Source organism: Callithrix jacchus, chromosome 13, assembly GCF_049354715.1.
Source record: "Callithrix jacchus isolate 240 chromosome 13, calJac240_pri, whole genome shotgun sequence".
NCBI lineage: Eukaryota > Metazoa > Chordata > Mammalia > Primates > Cebidae > Callithrix > Callithrix jacchus.
Window position 1 is genome coordinate 112265621 of NC_133514.1, and position 19214 is coordinate 112284834.

Below are 19214 nucleotides of genomic sequence, written 5' to 3' on the forward strand. Positions count from 1 at the left end.
CCATTTAAACCAAGACTCCTTGTCAGATCTAAAAAGTGACAACCTTCATGGCATGAACTAGACTTCCACAAATCCATATTAATGATGAAAATGGGTATTTTAATTTGGGAATGGATGGTATTTTTAATTTGGGATGGATCCCTTTTACTGCCAGGGATTTGCTTATTTCTTTTAGGGTGAATGAACATCATTTATCTCGTTCAATAGATATTACTAGAATTCATCTCACTATGAGGAACTTTTCCTGTATACCCCTTTTTAAGGATAGCAGAGTCCTAACAGACTTTACAGTTAGAAAATGCAATAAAATCAACTAAAAATGGATTGGAATTAATGAGATTAGTAAAGGGTGTGATAAAAGATCAACACATGGAAATCAAGGACAAACAATACATATTTAGAAAAGGCCATAGAAACATTATTTTTAAGGACAAAATTCTAGTAAGATTTTAATAGTAAAATGTTTGAGAAATGTGCAAGACCTAAATAAAAACAGATATATACATCTTTATTAAATATAATCTGTCATAAAAACAATATACATCTTTATGAATATTCATCTATTCTTGCAATGCAATCTCAAAAATTATCATTTTTTTAAAAGTAAAACTTGACCCACTGATCCTAAAATACCTCTCTTATGGGACCCCTTCCCTTCTTAGAGTCCTCTACATAAGGCTTAGACAGCCAAAATTCCCCACAGAGTAACTTTCCTTTCCAAGGGTAAGTACGTGGGATTAACGCTTTCTGCCTCCTGTCTGTTGTTCTTAGGCCAGTATGGTAGGCAGCATGTCTAACAAGAATTTGTGAAAATTTTAGATTTTTCTCTAAAATTATCATCTTTTTTAAAAAACAAGGTTGGTTGATTTTATGTATTTGTAAAGAGGATACAGGGAATACAACTGCTTTGTGGGTTGAAGACTTTAATCTTAAGTGAGAGTTTCAGTCTCTGAGCTAAGAGAAGTCATGAAAGGGTTCAAGACACCTCCTGCCCTGAGCCTAGCGTAAAGTTCTGTTTGAGAGGATCTGCTACGGACAGTGAGCAAACCCCTAGACATCTTCCCTATCACATATGAGCCATGTCAGACCCAGCGTCCTACCAACAAAGGAATAAGCAGGAAATGCCTAGATATCGCTTGGCATATATTTTGTAAGAAATAAAACTGAAACTTTTTCCACAGTTTAATTACATTCGTTTTCCAAATTTTCAGAGCTATTTTGGTTAAAATGGATTAAAAACTATCGTATTCAATGAAGGGAGGCAGCCCTTGCTGTTCAATGACAGTAAAGTTTCAGTTATACCAGAATAAATTCTAGAGATCTTCTGTACAGCATTGTGCCTAATTTGAACAATACTGCATCATACACTTACAATACTGTGATCTCATTTTCAGTGTTCTTACCACAATTAATATATATCCAAGACAAGAAAAAATTTGTCTTCCAACTCCTTCATTTTTTTTCATGCTTCTAGTACTGTTTTTAATTTCCAGATACCCATACTTTTTCTTCAACTGTTCTTTTTTTTTAATTGCATTTTAGGTTTTGGGGTACATGTGAAGAACATGCAAGGTTGTTGCATAGGTACACACGTGGCAGTGTGATTTGCTGCCTTCCTCCCCTTCACCTATATCTGGCATTTCTCCCCATGCTATCTCTCCCCAACTCCCCACCCCCTGCTGTCCCTCCCTTTATCCCCACAACAAACCCCAGTGTGATGCTCCCCTCCCTGTGTCCATGTGTTCTCATTATTCAACACCCACCTATGAGTGAGAACATGCGGTGTTTGGTTTTCTGTTCTTGTGTCAGTTTGCTGAGAATGATGGTTTCCAGGTTCATCCATGTCCCTAGAAAGTACACGAAGTCATCATTTTTGATGGCTGCATAATATTCCATGATGTATATATGCCACATTTTCCCCATGCAGTCTATCATCGATGGGCATTTGGGTTGGTTCCAGGTCTCTGCTTTTGTAAACTGTGCTGCAATGAACATTCATGTGCATGTGTCCTTATAGTAGAACGATTTATAGTCCTTTGGATATATACCCAGTAATGGGATTGCTGGGTCAAATGGAATTTCTATTTCTAAGGCCTTGAGGAATCGCCACACTGTCTTCCACAATGGTTGAACTAATTTACACTCCCACCAACAGTGTAAAAGTGTTCCTACTTCTCCATATCCTCTCCAGCATCTGTTGTCTCCAGATTTTTTAATGATTGCCATTCTAACTGGCATGAGATGGTATCTCAATGTAGTTTTGATTTGCATTTCTCTAATGACCAGTGATGATGAGCATTTTTTCCTATGTTTATTTGCCTCATGTATGTCTTCTTTTGTAAAGTGTCTGTTTATATCCTTTGCCCACTTTTGAATGGACTTGCTTTTTTCTTGTAAATCTCTTTCAGTTCTTTGTAAATTCTGGATATCAGCCCTTTGTCAGATGGGTAGACTGCAAAAATTTTTTCCCATTCTGTTGGTTGCCGATCCACTCTAATGACTGTTTCTTTCACTGTGCGGAAGCTGTGCAGTTTGATTAGGTCCCCTTTGTCTATTTTGGCTTTTGTTGCCAATGCTTTTGGTGTTTTGGTCATGAAGTCCTTGCCTCCGCCTATGTCCTGAATGGTTTTGCCTAGGTTTTCTTCTAGGGTTTTTATGGCGTTAGGTCTTATGTTTAAGTCTTTAATCCATCTGGAGTTAATTTTGGTGTAAGGTGTCAGGAAGGGGTCCAGTTTCTGCTTTCTGCACATAGCTAGCCAGTTTTCCCAACACCATTTATTAAACAGGGAATCCTTTCCACATACTTGTTTTTGTCAGGTTTGTCAAAGATCAGATGGTCGTAGATATGTTGTGTTGCCTCTGAGGCCTTTGTTCTGTTCCATTGGTCTATATCTATTTTGGTACTGTACCATGCTGTTTTGATTACTGTAGCCTTGTGGTATAGTTTGAAGTCCAGTAGTGTGATGCCTCCCACTGAGTTCTTTTTACTTAGAATTGACTTGGCTATGCGGGCTCTCTTTTAGTTGCATATGAAGTTTAGGGTGGTTTTTCCAGTTCTGTGAAGAAGGTCATTGCTTGCTTGATGGGGATATCATTGATTCTATAAATTACTTTGGGCAGTATGGCCATTTTCATGATATTGATTCTTCCTAACCATGAACATGGAATGTTTCTCCATATGTTTGTGTCATCTCTTATTTCGTTGAGCAGTGGTTTGTAGTTCTTCTTGAAGAGGTCCTTTATGTTCCTCGTTAGTTGTATTCCTAGGTGTTTTATTCCCTTTGTAGCAATTCTGAATGGCAGTTCGTTCTTGATTTGGCTCTCTAAGTCTGTTATTGGTGTATAGGAATGCTTGTGATTTCTGCACATTTATTTTGTATCCTGAGACTTTGCTGAAGTTGCTTATCAGTTTCAGATTTTGGGCTGAGGCGATGGGGTCTTCTAGATATACAATCATGTTGTCTGCAAATAGAGACAATTTGACTTCCTCCTTTTCTATTTGAATACCCATTATGTTTTTTTCTTGCCTGATTCCTCTGGCTGGAACTTCCAGTACTATATTGAATAGGAGGGTGAGAGAGGGCATCCTTGTCTAGTGCCAGATTTCAAAGGGAATGCTTCCAGTTTTTGCCCATTCAGTATGGTATTGGCTGTTGGTTTGCATAAATAGGTTTTATTATTTTGAGATATAGTCCATCAATACCTAGTTTATTGAGGGTTTTTAGCATAAAGGGCTGTTGAATTTTGTCAAAGGCATTCTCTGAATTAATTGAGATAATCATGTGGTTTTTGTCTTTGGTTCTGTTTATGTGGTGAATTATGTTTATAGACTTGCATATGTTGAACCAGCCTTGCATCCCTGGAATGAATCCTACTTGATCATGATGGATAAGCATTTTGATGTTTCTATCAGCTTGCCAGTATTTTTATTGAAGATTTGTACATCTATGTTTATCATGGATATTGGCCTGAAGTTTTCTTTTCTTTCTGAGTCTCTGCCAGGTTTTGGTATCAGGATAATGTTGGTCTCATAAAATGATTTGGGAAGGATTCCCTCCTTTTGGATAATTTGGAATAGTTTCAGAAGGAATGGTACCAGCTTCTCCTTGTGTGTCTGGTAGAATTTGGCTGTGAACCCATCTGGACCTGGGCTTTTATTGTGTCATAGCTGTTAATTGCTGCTTCAACTTCAGACCTTCTTATTGGTCTATTCAGGGTTTCGTCATCTTCCTGGTTTAGACTTGGGAGGATGCAAGTGTCCAGGAATTTATCCATTTCTTCCAGGTTTACTAGTTAATGTGCATAGAGTTGTTTGTAATATCTCTGATGATGGTTTGAATTTCTGTGGAGTCTGTGGTGATATCCCCTTTATCGTTTATTTTTTTATTTTATTTTTTCTCTATCATTTTTTATTGCATCTATTTGGTCCTTCTCTCTTTTCTTTTTTATTAATCTGGCTAGTGGTCTATTTTGTTGATCTTTTCACAAAAGCAGCATTTATTGCTATATATTTTCCTCTAGAGACTACTTTAAATGGCAAATTGGATAAAAATCCAAAACCCATCAGTATGCTGTATCCAGACCCATCTCACATGCAAGGATACAAAAAGGCTCAAAATAAAGGGATGGAGGAAGATTTTCCAAGCAAATGGAGAGCAAAAATAAGCTGGAGTTGCAATTCTCATCTCTTATAAAATAGACTTTAAACCAACAAAGATCAAAAGAGACAAAGAAGGACATTACATAATGGTAAAAGGATCAATGCAACATGAAGAGCTAATGATCCTAAATATATACGCACCCAATACAGGAGCAGCCAGATACATAAGGCAAGTTCTTAATGATTTACAAAGAGACTTAGACTCCCACACAATAATAGTGGGAGACTTTAACACCCCATTGTCAATATTAGACAGGTCAACCAGACAGAAAATTAACAAGGATATCCAGGACTTGAACTCAGACTTGGACCAAGCAAACCTAATAGACTTTCACAGAACTCTCTACCCCAATACACAGAATATACATTTTTCTCAGGACCACATCACACCTACTCTAATATTGACCACATAATTGGAAGTAAATCACTCTTCAGCAAATGCAAAAGAACGGAAATTGTAACAATCTCTCAGACCACAGTGCAATGAAGTTAGAACTCAGAATTCAGAAACTAACTCAGAACCGCACAGCTTCAAGGAAACTGAACAACTGGCTCTTGAATATTGACTGGATAAACAATGAAATGAAGGCAGAAATGAAGATGTTCTTCGAAACCAATGAAAATAAAGACACAACATACCAGAATCTCTGGGACACATTTAAAGCAGTCTCTAGAGGAAAATATATAGCAATAAATGTCAACTGTTCTTTTTGGTATTTATTCATTGCAATGTCTAAATACCCTTCATCAAGGCAGTGGTTAAAATTTAAAAACAATCTTAATATGGAATCTGCTCCAGCCATACATTCATACATAAACATTTTAAAAAACAGTCTTAGACTCTATGTGGAGAGCTATAGAAAGCATATTGCTGGTAAGCAAAAGGACTCTCTCCCCAACTTTACAGAGGAAATAGAAGTTACCATCATAGCATAATTCCCAATATGAACTATTCAAACATCTGTGCGTGTCCTCTCCACATGAGCCTCCTGTAATAACGGGGGAAGCATAATAACATCAATACCTCTTCCTATAGTTTTGATCATACCACCTCCTTGAAGCACAAATAATCTCCTCTTCCTTTTATCCCATGTGTAATCCAATGGCTCCCTCAAAACTAGATCTTTCCCATAGTGTTTTAGATGTAGTCCAATTTCTACACTTTTTTTAAAAAAAAAATTTGTCCCTGCTTTCCCCTTAAGATATTCTTTATCTTCTCACCTTCACAGCTGGACATTTTGGCTCCTTTTTAGGGAATCCATTCCCTGCCCTGCATTGCATCATCAGAACCCCCCCACTTTTCCCTTTTTTTTTTTTTTTTTTTTTTTTTTGAGACAGAGTCTTGCCATGTCACCGAGGCTGAGTGCTGTGGCACAGTCTTGGGTCACTGCAATCTGAAGTGATTCTTCTGCCTCAGCCTGCCAAATAGCTAGGATTACAGGCACATGCCACCATACCCAGGTAATTTTTGCATTTTTTAGTAGAGACGAGGTTTCACCATGTTGGCCAAGCTGGCCTCGAACTCCTGACCTCAAGTGATCCACCCACCTTGGCTTCCCAAAGTGCTGCGTTTACAGGCCTGAGTCACCACTCCTGGCCCCATCAGCTGCCTTTAATCTCTTTTCTGTGTTACCTCCTTGCAAAGCAGGCTAATAAACATCTCTCTGACCTCCATTGGTTAAATGATACTAATATTTTAAGTCATTTGATTATTCAGAATGCATTGGATACAAAATAAAAAAGGAAACTAAGTTAGCCTTAAAAGTGAATTGATTTTATAACCAAAAGAGCAATGAGAGAAGGGCCTTTGGACAGTTAGTGTCCTTGTGATTCTCTCTGCTTTAACCTTGCTTCGTGCTAGCCTCTCTTATGACAGTGGTGGCTCCCACAGGCATTTACACACAGCTTGTGGAAAACTAAGGGTGTTCTTGTTTCATCACCAAGGAGCAATTGTATGAGTAATTTTTTTTTCCAGCCAATTCATGAAACAGAGAGGATTAGAATGACAAGTGAATTTTCAGAGGAGTTGGGTTTTTTAATATAATACACTAAAAATAAAAAGCACCTATTTATTGAAATTCTAGACTCAACCATTTTTAATTTTGTTCACACTTATCTCTTGGTTTTAAAAGATGAATATTCCATATAAATAGGAGACGTTGACTCACCCAGGCTTCCTTCTTTTTACAAAGAGTGTGATGGGAAAATCCCAGGACTGTACAGAAGAACATCCCTCAGAAACTGGGAAGGAGCTGACAGACCAAAGAAGGACTTAGACAATTCCAGCCTGATGAGTAGATGAGTTTACTGGGATTCACAAACAGGACATTCTCCAGCAGCATCAGGACAACTCTAGTGATCCACCCGCCACACGCCTCTAAGCTGCTTTTTAGCTGATTTTTTTGGCTCTTTGCCTGCTGCATGTGATGAGACTGTTTTCCTTGGTATGTTCCCAGATACACTCTAGGATGTTTGGGTTCTCAGGGACACCTGCTCCTCAGCTGAGCACCATGGCCTTGGCTCATTTCCCAGCTTTTAGGGTTCAAGCAGCGGACACACACCCTTAAGTAACCTGGTGGGAGAAACATCACTCTACAGAGAAACGTATTATTTTTACTACATAATCAAACTTGAAGAAAGCATAGAGATTATACTAGCTGCAAGAAGTTAAAAATCAATTTAGAATAGTAAGGACAAACGACCATCTGTTGGTCTACGTTATTTTCAGACCCACGAATATTGCCTAAGGGGGTGATTTTTTTTTTTTGAGACAGAGTCTCTCACACTGTCACCCAGATTGTAGTGCAGTGGCAAGACCTCGGCTCACTGCAGTCTCCACCTCCTGGGTTCAAGCAATTCTCCTGCCTCAGCCTCACGAGTAGCTGGGCTATAGAGGTATGCACCACCACGCCCAGCTAATATTTTTGTGTTTTTAGTAGAGACAGGGTTTCACCATGTTGGCCAGGATGGTCTCAATCTCCTAATCTCATGATCCGCCTGCCTCGGCCTCCCAAAGCGCTGGGATTATAGGTGTGAGCCACTGCGCAGGGCCAATGTCTGTATTTTTAATGATTTACTGTGGAATTCTACTTCTGGCTATGGGGAACCCACTTTTATCACACCAACACTGTTGTTAAAAACAAGTACAAAATGGGTATTTTTCAAAATCATCTATGTGAAGGTATCTAAGAAACATTAAAGCAAGTAGATTTAGAGAAGCCAAGATTCAGGATAGAAAGCCAACATATGTTTAAGCGGGTCTAATCTTTAAAACCATCTATACTTTGAAGTGTTTGCCACTTTGTAAGTAGCATAGGCTGCAAGCCCATGGAGAAAGAAGAGGCTGTGGCAGAAAGCTGAGAAGAGTTTTAGGCAGTCTTATGAGATGGAGACTGGGACAATTAAAAAAAATAAAAGGGAGCTGAGGTCCTGGAGAAAAGGAAGCACAGAGAAGTGAGCCTGACATTTGACTCCATGTTGCTTCCCAAGTCGCTTGCCATCTATCTGGTAGGGAATCACTAAGGGGCTGAGAAGCCAAGCTGAAGGTGGTGGCTGAGGGAGCTTTCAAGAGCCTCATGATATTGGGAGTCATTTGGATTTCAGGATCTACCAAGGAAGAGGGACTTCTGAAACATCCCACATTTCTGGTGGGATTCTGAAGCGCTATAACCCAGGAATGAAGACAAACTGAACAGTCTAGTCCTTACAAAACCCGAAACTCAGATTTGAATCAGCCGAGTCCCAGACTGGATAAAACTGGTATGTCTCTAACCACGTGCAGTAAAGCAAATTGATAAAGATAACATCATTCAGACCTTTGTCATCTGGACAGAGATAAACATCATTGAGATCCTCAAATTCTCCCTATAATGTTTCAAACATACATTCCAGCATTCAATTAAGTATCACCAGTCATCCCAAGAGAAAAAAATGGTTACTAGAAACAGGGCCCCAGATTGTCCAATATTGGAGTTATCCTACATGGGAGTCAAAATAGCTGTGATTAACATGCTCAAAATTTCAACAGAGAACTGAAACCTCTAAAAAGTGAATTAAACAAAACTTCTGAAATCCTACAAATGAAAGTAAAACATAGTGAAGATTTACTATTGATTTAAAACAGTTGAGGAGTTAGTAAACAGAAATGGGTCACTAGAAATACATAGACTACAGAAGAAAAAAGCAAAAATAAAAATAAATGATGGATAAGATGCAGTGAAAAAGTCTAACATACTTATCATTAGGTTTCCAGAAGTTTAAGGAAAAACAAATTGTGTAAAGGAAACAGTTGAATGGAAATTGGCAGATAATTTTTCCAATATGACGAAAGACACCAAGAGACAAATCCACATTGCTATGTACTTGAATGGGGACGGATGGACAGACACACACACACACACACACACAAATTGTAAACTTCTCTAGGGCAGGAAACGTGACATTGACATTGAGTTGACATGAAGTCAGGGCTCTGGGCTAAAATTTTTTGCATGAAATCTGGCTCTTCCTTTCTTTAAAAAAGAAATAGCAAAATGTGACTCACCCTCAGAAAGTAATGAGAAAGGCTGACACATCTCTCTCAGAATTAGGATGGTGAATTATCATCTAAATGAAGGCTTGCCCCTCTTATGACTATCATGTCCCAATATAAACTACTTGCATATAAAAGAATTCCAAACTAATATTAAACTCAGACTTGTCCAGAATTGCTATCTGCTGTAGGGCTTTGAAGGAGGCAGAGATGAAACAGTTCTGTTAAGAGGCCTTAAGAATTCCAGGCTCATTGGACAGTGGTGCATGCCTGTAATCCCAGTACTTTGGGAGGTGAGGCAGGTGGATCACTTGAGTTCAGGAGTTCAATACCAGTCTGAGCAACATGGCAAAGCCTTGTCTCTACAAAAAATACAGAAAATTAGCTGGGTGTGGAGGTGTGCACCTATAGTCTAAGTTACTCTAGAGGCTGAAGCAGGAAGATACCCCAAGTCTGAGAAGTCAAGGCTACAGTGAACCATGACTGTACCATGTACTCCAGCCTGGGCAACAGAGTGAGACCCTGTCTCAAAACAAAACAAAACAAAAAGAATCCCAGGTTTATGAGGTTTCTACAGGAAGAGAATAACCTTTATGAAGATGAGCTTACTTTAATAAAATAGCACCAACCACATAAATAAGTCATAAGGAGGAAAATTCACCAGATGCAAAACAAAAAAGCAAATTAGCATCCTAAGAATGGCAAATAAGAAAAGTTAGACAAGAATATAAAATAATTTAAAATAAATATGTAAGAAAAAATAGACATTATATTGGAAGGGTGTGTAATATAAAAGACAGAATAAATGTAAAAGAAACCAATAAAACTTTGAGATGGTTTTAAATGCCATTGAAAAGGAAAGGATTAAATAAAATTAGTCTCTCTGAGGGGATTGCTATTTACTTAGAAGCTGAATCTGCATAAGTCATCAAGAATGCAGCACAAAAGCCAGGCACGGTGACTCACACCTGTAATGCCACCACTTTAGTAGGCCAAGGTGGGTGGATTGCCTGAGCTCAGGAGTTCAAGACCACCCTGGGCAACACAGTGAAACCTTGTCTCTAATAAAACTACAAAAATTAGCCAGGTGTAGTGGCAGGTGCCTGTAATCCCAGCTACTCAGGAGGCTGAGGCAGGAAAATTGCTTGAACCTGGGAGGCAGAGGTGGCAGTGAGCAGCCTGGGTGAAAGAGCGAGACTCCGTCCCCCACCCCCCCCACCAAAAAAAGAATGAAGCACAAAATATGAAGACATAAAAGCCTTAATCTGGGGTCCAAAGTGGCTCCCGCCGGAGGTCATGGCGCTCGCGAAGGCGAGGTCATCAGTTCAAGGCTAACCTCATAAGCTCAAACTGATTGGCAAAAAAAAAAAAGCCTTAATCTAAAATATGAATAAAATATGACATGATAAAAATAAGATATGAAAAGATGAGAATGTCTGCCATACATTCAACATATATACGACAGGATTTGCAATGAAAGAAACAAAGGTGAGTAGGAAAGACGCAACATTCAAATGGTAATAGCTGAAACAAAACTCCAGAGTTGAAGAAAGACTTGTGTTGTTGACCATTACATCAAGCCAACAAGTAGACACATGAGGGTGAATATGTAAAATTAAATATAAACAAACAATCTTAAAAGCAACCCCAGAGAAAACTCAGACTGCTGTTAGAATGGAATGAAGAATGAATAGATGACTCAATGTTAGCATTGATAAGACAAAAATACCCTAAAAAAGTATTTTTGTAATGCTAGGGAAAAGCAACAGTCAAAATAAATTAACATTGAATAGTAAAGGTAGCAAGAAAGATATTTTCAGAACTGTAAAAGCAAAGGAAATTGATTAACCTAGATCTTCACAGAAAGGAGTACTAAAAATATATTCTTTATGAAGAGGAAAGTAAAAACAGAAAGGAGGAAGATTCAAATCACAATAATGAGACAATATCACAAAGTGGTTTAGAGTGTAGGTGTTCTAGTCAGCTGTGCTGTGTGATGAAGAGTAAATTACTTGACCTCTCTGTGCCTCCATTTCCACATACATTCAGTGGAAATATCAATCATAGTAGCACTTGCATCATAGATGTGTCACTGGCACATAGTATTCAATAAATGTTGATTAAAAATAAGTTGCTAAATTTACAGTAATATTGATGTAAAATGCTAAGATAACAATTTCAAGACTTTAAAAACAATTGGCTTAACATATAAGTATAATGTTGGACAGTGATATGGTACAAAGATAAGAGGAAATTTGATTAAAGTATTCTAAGATCACTGTATTTTTTTCTTACACATGAAAAAGGGAGAAAATAAAGAAAATGCAGTGGATACTGCAGAAGAGTGCAGGTGTGGATGCTGGACCACCAGTATTTTATTTAAATTAAATATGTAAGAAAAAATAGACATCATTATACCTGCGAGCATGTTAGAATGCAGCTTCTCAGGTTGCACCCAAGATCTTCTCAATCAGAAATTCCAGGAGTCCAAGAATTCACATTAACAACCCACCCCCACCCCGGGTATTTATAATGCATAATAAGTCTGGGGTGCTCTCTTAGAGAAGATAGGAGAGGAGGACAGAAAAAAAGAAAATTCATGGCAAGCAGAAAACACAAGCTGAGAAATGACCGATAAACAATCCAAATGCAAATACATAACATTTTTCTAAGATTTCTCCAACTGAATTGAAAACCTAGTTATATACTTTTTACAAGATAAATGCACATACAGTGGAGGGTCTACAGTGATAGAAAGTAAAAGGATGGGAGGGATGAATGCAGTATGGTGGGTTGGATTATTATTTCGGATGCTTGCCTGTCTTTCTGTTAGAATATTAAACCTCCCTTTCCGTTAACTTGCATCTGTCAGTGGAACCTGGAGCAGTGACATGTGCCACATCTGAATTTTAACTGCATGACGTGGCTCTGCCTTTGCTTTCATCCCCTTTGCCCCGAGACTGGGTTAGATGCTACCCCATCAGCCTGGTCCCGGAATGAGAGAACCTGAGCAGAGTTGATGCTGACCTACATCCAACAAGGTCAGGAGTAAGAAATAAGCATTTTCTTGTAGGAAGCCTCTGAGACTGCAGGGCTATTTCTTGCCACAGCATAATCTAAGTAAAAGTTGATTAATACAGAAAAATGTAACAGATAAAAGCAAACCAAAGAAAGTTGATATAATATAATGAGATTTTTTATGCTAAAACATTTATTGGAAACAGAGGCTAATGACTCTTCACCCTTACACACCTAACAAAATAGTCTAAAAATAAAAATTAGGGGCTGGTAACTTTTACAAGAAGAAAACCGGCCCAACACATGAAGGAAATGGTAAATCCACGAACTTAATAGATTTTCACCTGTCTCATAAAATTCTAGAATTAGGTCTGCATTCTATCAGACCTAAGATACAAATTAACTGGAATCTTTCTGTTGGTTGGTGGGTGGATGGGTGAGCAGGTGGGTTTTTTGTTCATTTGGTTGGTTGGTTTTTGGTGGGTTTTTGTTGTTGCTTATGTTTGTTTTTGAGAGGAGTCTCCCTCTATTGCCCAGGCTGCTGGAATGCATTTCCATGATCATGGCTCACTGTAGCCTCCATCTTCTGGTCTCAAGGGATCCTCCCACCCCAGCCCCCTGAGGAGCTGGGACTAGAGGCACTACCATGCCCAAATGATTCTTTTAGTTCTTCGTTTGTTGAGACAGGATTTTGCTATATTGGCCAGGCTGGTTTAATACTCCTGGCCTCAAGAGATCCTCCCACCTCTGACTTTCAGAATGCTGGGATTAAAAGCGTGGGGCAGCACGCCCAGCCTGGAATCTTTTATTGAGGTTAAGAGCATAGGCTGGGGCTGGATTGCTGGGTTTGACTCCTGAAATTTCACATGCACTTTAAATTATTTGGCCTTGGTGACATCATCTGCAAAATTGTAAAACTAATAGTGTCTATTTCATAGTGTTGCTGAGATTCTTAAATAAGTTAATAAATGTAATATAAACTTCTTAGAATAGTACCTGGCATACAGTAAATACTTTTAAAATAAGTATCATTGTAATGTTTAGTACATTGACAGTAATTACTACTACTATTACTATTGCTGTTTTTATTATACAAGCTTATTAAATTTCAAAGCAGTATGGAAAAGACATGAAAGTCAAACTGGGTTTTATTGACTAATTTTCATGATCAAAAATAAGGGGTTTCTCTGCTTCCTTAGTCCTGCTACTTATATCTGCCAGTAACAGCTCACTGTATTCATTTATTTCATAAATGGAAATGAATCTTTTTCTGTTCTTTTTCTCAACATTCCAGAATACAGCACAAGCTAATATAGAGAGACTCAAAATGCTTAATTTTTGCATATATAACTGTTTTTCCAACAAAGAAAAAGATTAATTGGTAACTAGTTTTCCAGTTCCTCTCAATATTCCTGGCTGCAGTTTAGAAAAGCTGAAAAAGTAAGCCTGCACGACTCAGTGGGTCCCACACCCACAAAAACAAACAAAAAAATAGCAATTGGAAACGCTGGGGTTGAGAGTTTCATGGCAAGCACAGCTGAACCTGGGACGGTCGACCTCTGTGGGGGAGGGACATCCGCCATTACCAAGGCACTCCACCCCTACGGAGGTAGTCTGCCATTGCTGATGCAGCCTGCCATTGCCGAGGCAACCCACCATAACAGAGAGAGTCCGCCATTACAGAGGCTGACCACAATTGCTGAGGCAGTTCTAACCACACCCATATAAACAGGACTGCAGGGAAGTTCACCATGGCAGCAGGGTGGAGCCCACAGCAGTTCAGCAAAGCCTCTGCAGGCAGACAGTGACTAGGCTGTCTCCTTGCTGGGCAGGGCAGCCCTGAAAAAAAAAAAAAAAGGCCAGCAGCACAAAGGAAACTCATAAATAAAGCCCTAACTCCCTGGGACAGAGCACCTGGGGGAAAAACAGAGGGTTTATTAGTTCTGCTGCAGCAGACTTAAATGTACCTACCTAGCAGCTCTGAATGAACAATGGAGCTCACAGCTCAGCACTTGAGCTCCTATAAAGAACAGACTGTCTACTCAAGCAGCTCCCTGACCCCCGTATATCCAAAGAGTCACCTCACAAAGGACTGATCAGACTGACATTTGGCAGGCATCATTCTGGGACAAAGATAGCAGAAGAAGAAACTGGTAGCATCCCTTACTGTTCTGCAGCTGCTGCAGGTGATCCCCAGGCAAGCAGGGCCTGGAGTGGACCTCAGCAGTCCTACAGCAGAGGGGCCAGACTGTTGAAGGAAAACTAAGAAACAGAAATAACTTCATCATCAACAATCTGGACGTCCACTCAGAGACCCAATCTGAAAATAAGCAACTACTCAGACAACAGGTGGATAAATCCACAAAGATGGGAAGAAACCAGCACAAAACGGAGGAAAACACCTGAAACCAGAACACCTCACCTCCTACAAGGGATCACAACTCCTCACCAGCAAGGGAGCAAAGCTGGATGGAGAATGACTGTGATGAAATGACAGAATCAGACTTCAGAAGGTGGGTAATGAGAAACTTCCCTGAGCTAAAAGAACATGTTCTAACTCAATGCAAAGAAACTAAGAACCTTTAAAAAAGATTTGATGAAATGATATCAAGAATGGAAAACGTAGAGGAATATGAGTGAATCGTTGGAGCTGAAAAACACAACACAAGAACTTCGCAAAGCATGCACAAGTTTCAACAGCCGAATTGACCAAGGAGAAGAAAGGATATCAGAGGTCAAAGATCAACTCAATGAAATAAAATGAGAAGGCAAGATTAGAGAAAAAAGCACAAAAAGGAATGAACAAAGCCTCCAAGAAGTGTGGGACTATGTGAAAAGACCTAACCTATGTTTGACAGGTGTACCTGAATGTGATGAAGAGAATGAATCCAAGCTGGAAAATACTCTTCAGGATACTATCCAGGAAAACTTCCCCAACCTAGCAAGGCAGGCCAATATTCAAGTCCAGGAAATACAGAGAATACCACAAAGATATTCCTCAAGAAGAGCAACCCCAAGGCACATAATCATCAGATTCACCAGGCTTGAAATGAAGGAGAAAATGCTAAGGGCAGCCAGAGAGAAAGGTCAGGTTACCCACAAAGGGATGCCCATCAAACTCACAGCAGCTCTCTCGGTGGAAACCCTACAAGCCAGAAGAGAGTGGGGGCCAATATTCAACATCCTTAAAGAAAAGAACTTTCAACCCAGAATTTCATATCCAGCCAAACTAAGCTTCATAAGTGAAGGAAAAATAAAATCCTTTGTGAACAAGCAAGTACTCAGAGATTTTGTCACCACCAGGCCTGCTTTACAAGAGCTCCTGAAAGAGGCACTACACGTAGAAAGGAACAACCAGTACCAGCCACTCCAAAAACATATCAAATGGTAAAGAGCATCAACAAAATGAAGAATCTGCATCAACTAATGGGCAAAACAGCCAGCTAGCATCAAAATGGCAGTATCAAATTCACACATAACAATATTAACCCTAAATGTAAATGGGCTAAATGCACCAATCAAAAGACACAGACTGGCAAATTGGATAAAAAGCCAAAACCCATCAGTGTGCTGTATCCAGGAAACCCATCTCAAATGCAAGGATACACAAAGGCTCAAAATAAAGGGATGGAGGAAGATTTACCAAGCAAATGGAGAACAAAAAAAAGCAGGAGTTGCAATTCTCATCTCTGATAAAATAGACTTTAAGGCAACAAAGATCAAAAGAGACAAAGAAGGCCATTACAAAATGGTAAAAGGATCGATACAACAAGAAGAGCTAATGATCCTAAACATATATGGACCCAATACAGGAGCACCCAGATACATAAGGCAAGTTCTTAATGACTTAAAAAGAGACTTAGACTCCCACACAATAATACTGGGAGACTTTAACACTCCACTGTCAATATTAGACAGATCAACCAGACAGAAAATTAACAAGGATATTCAGGACTTGAACTCAGACATGGAACAAGAAAACCTGATAGACATTTACAGAACTCTCCACCTGAATCCACAGAACATACATTTTTCATAGCACCACATCACATCTACTCTAAAATTGACCACATAATTGGAAGTAAATCACTCCTCAGCAAATGCAAAAGAACGGAAATCATAACAGTCTCTCAGACCACAGTGCAATCAAGTTAGAACTCAGAATTCAGAAACTAACTCAGAATCACACAGCTTCATGGAAACTGAACAACTGGCTCTTGAACGTTGACTGGATAAACAATGAAATGAAGGCAGAAATAAAGATATTCTTTGAAACCAATGAGAATGAAGACACAACATACCAGAATCTCTGGGACACATTTAAAGCAGTCTCTAGAGGAAAATATAAAGCAATAAGTGCCCACATGAGAAGAGTGGAGAGATCCAAAATTGATACCCTATCATCAAAATTGAAAGAGCTAGAGGAGCAAGATCAAAAAATCTCAAAACCTAGAAGAAGACAAGAAATAACTAAGATCAGAGCAGAACTGAAGGAAACAGACACAAAAAACCCTTCAAAAAAAATCAATAAATCCAGGAGCTGGTTTTTCAAAAAGATCAACAAATAGACCACTAGCCAGATTAATAAAAAAGAAAAGAGAGAATAACCAAATAGATGCAATAAAAAATCATAAAGGGGAAATCACCACAGATCCCACAGAAATTCAAACCATCATCAGAGAATATTACAAACAACTATATGCGCATAAACTAGTAAACCTGGAAGAAATGGATAAATTCCTGGACACTTGCATCCTCCCAAGCCTAAACCAGGAAGAAGTGGAAACCATGAATAGACCAATAACAAGATCTGAAGTTGAGGCAGCAATTAAGAGCCTACCACAAAAAAAGCCCAGGTCCAGATGGGTTCACAGCCGAATTCTACCAGACACACAAAGAGGAACTGTTACCATTCCTTCTGAAACTATTCCAAATAATCCAAAAAGAGGGAATCCTTCCCAAATCATTATATGAGACCAGCATCATCCTGATACCAAAACCCGGCAGAGACTCGACAAGAAAACAAAACTTCAGGCCAGTATCCATGACGAACATAGATGCAAAAATCTTCAATAAAATACTAGCAAGCCGATTGCAACAGCACATCAAAAAGCTTGTCCACCATGAGCAAGAAGGATTCATCCCAGGGATGCAAGGCTGGTTCAACATACACAAGTCTATAAACGTAATTCACCACATAAACAGAACCAAAAACAAAAACCACACGATTATCTCAATTGATGCAGAGAAGGCATTTGACAAAATTCAACAGCCCTTTATGTTAAAAACCCTCAATAAACTTGGCATTGACAGAACACATCTCGAAATAATAAAAGCTATTTATGACAAACGAACAGCGAATATCATACTGAATGGGTAAAAACTGGAAGCATTCCCTTTGAAATCTGGCACTAGACAAGGATGCCCTCTCTCACCACTCCTATTCAATATAGTACTGTAAGTTCTAGCCAGAGCAATCAGGCAAGAAAAGAAATAAAGGGTATTCAAATAGGAAAGGTGGAAGCCAAATTGTCTCTATTTGCAGACGACATGATAGTATATCTACAAGACCCCATCGTCTCAGCCCAAAAACCCCTGAAACTGATAAGCAACTTCAGCAAAGTCTCAGGATACAAAATAAATGTGTAAAAATCACAAGCATTCCTATACACCAACAACAGACTTAAAGAGAGCCAAATCAAGAACGAACTGCCATTCACAAATACTACGAAGAGAATAAAATACCTTGGAATACAACTAACAAGGAACATAAAGGACCTCTTCAAGGAGAACTACAAACAACTGCTCAATGAAATCAGAGAGGACACAAACAGATGGAGAAACATTCCATGTTCATGGTTAGGAAGAATCAATATCATGAAAATGGCCATACTGCCCAAAGTAATTTACAGATTCAGTGCTATCCCCATCAAGCTACCAATGACCTTCTTCACAGAACTGGAAAAATCCACCTTAAACTTCATATGGAACCAAAAGAGAGCCTGCATAGCCAAGTCAATTCTAAGTAAAAAGAACACAATGGGAGGCATCACATTACCGGACTTCAAACTATACTACAAGGCTACGGTAATCAAAACAGCATGGTACTGGTACCAAAACAGAGATATAGACCAATGGAACAAAACAGAGGCATCGGAGGCAAGACAACATATCTACAACCATACAATCTTTGATAAACTTGACAAAAACAAGCAATGGGGAAAGGATTCCCTGTTTAATAAATGGTGTTGGGAAAACTGGCTAGCCATGTGCAGAAAGCAGAAACTGGACCCCTTCCTGACACCTTACACTAAAATTAACTCCAGATGGATTAAAGACTTAAACATAAGACCTGGCACCATAAAAACCCTAGAAGAAAATCTAGGCAAAACCATTCAGGACATAGGCATAGGCAAGGACTTCATGACCAAAACACCAAAAGCATTGGCAACAAAAGCCAAAATAGACAAATGGGACCTAATCAAACTCCACAGCTTCTGCACAACAAAAGAAACAGTCAGTAGAGTAAATCGGCAACCAAGAAAATGGGAAAAAAATTTTGCAGTCTACCCATCTGACAAAGGTCTGATATCCAGAATTTACAAAGAACTAAAACAGATTTGCAAGAACAAAAACAAGCCCATTCAAAAATGGGCAAAGGATATGAAGAGACACTTTACAAAAGAAGACATACAAGAGGCCAACAATCATATGAAAAAATGCTTATCATCACTGGTCATTAGAGAAATGCAAATCAAACCTACATTGAGATAACATCTCACACCACTTAGAATGGTGGTCATTAAAAAATCTGGAGATAACAGATGCTGGAGAGGATGTGGAGAAATAGGAACACTTTTACACTGCTGGTGGGAGTGTAAATTAGTTCAACCATTGTGGAAGACAGTGTGGCAATTCCTCAAGGACCTAGAAATAGAAATTCCATTTGACCCAGAAATCCCATTACTGGGTATATATCCAAAGGACTATAAATCTTTCTACCTT

General features: G+C 39.0%; 1 protein-coding gene across 1 annotated transcript in view; it reads left to right on the forward strand.

Moving 5' to 3' along the window:
- Positions 1 to 19214, forward strand: part of DOK6 (docking protein 6) — a 446729-nt gene that overhangs the window by 244193 nt on the left and 183322 nt on the right. The window lies entirely within an intron of this gene.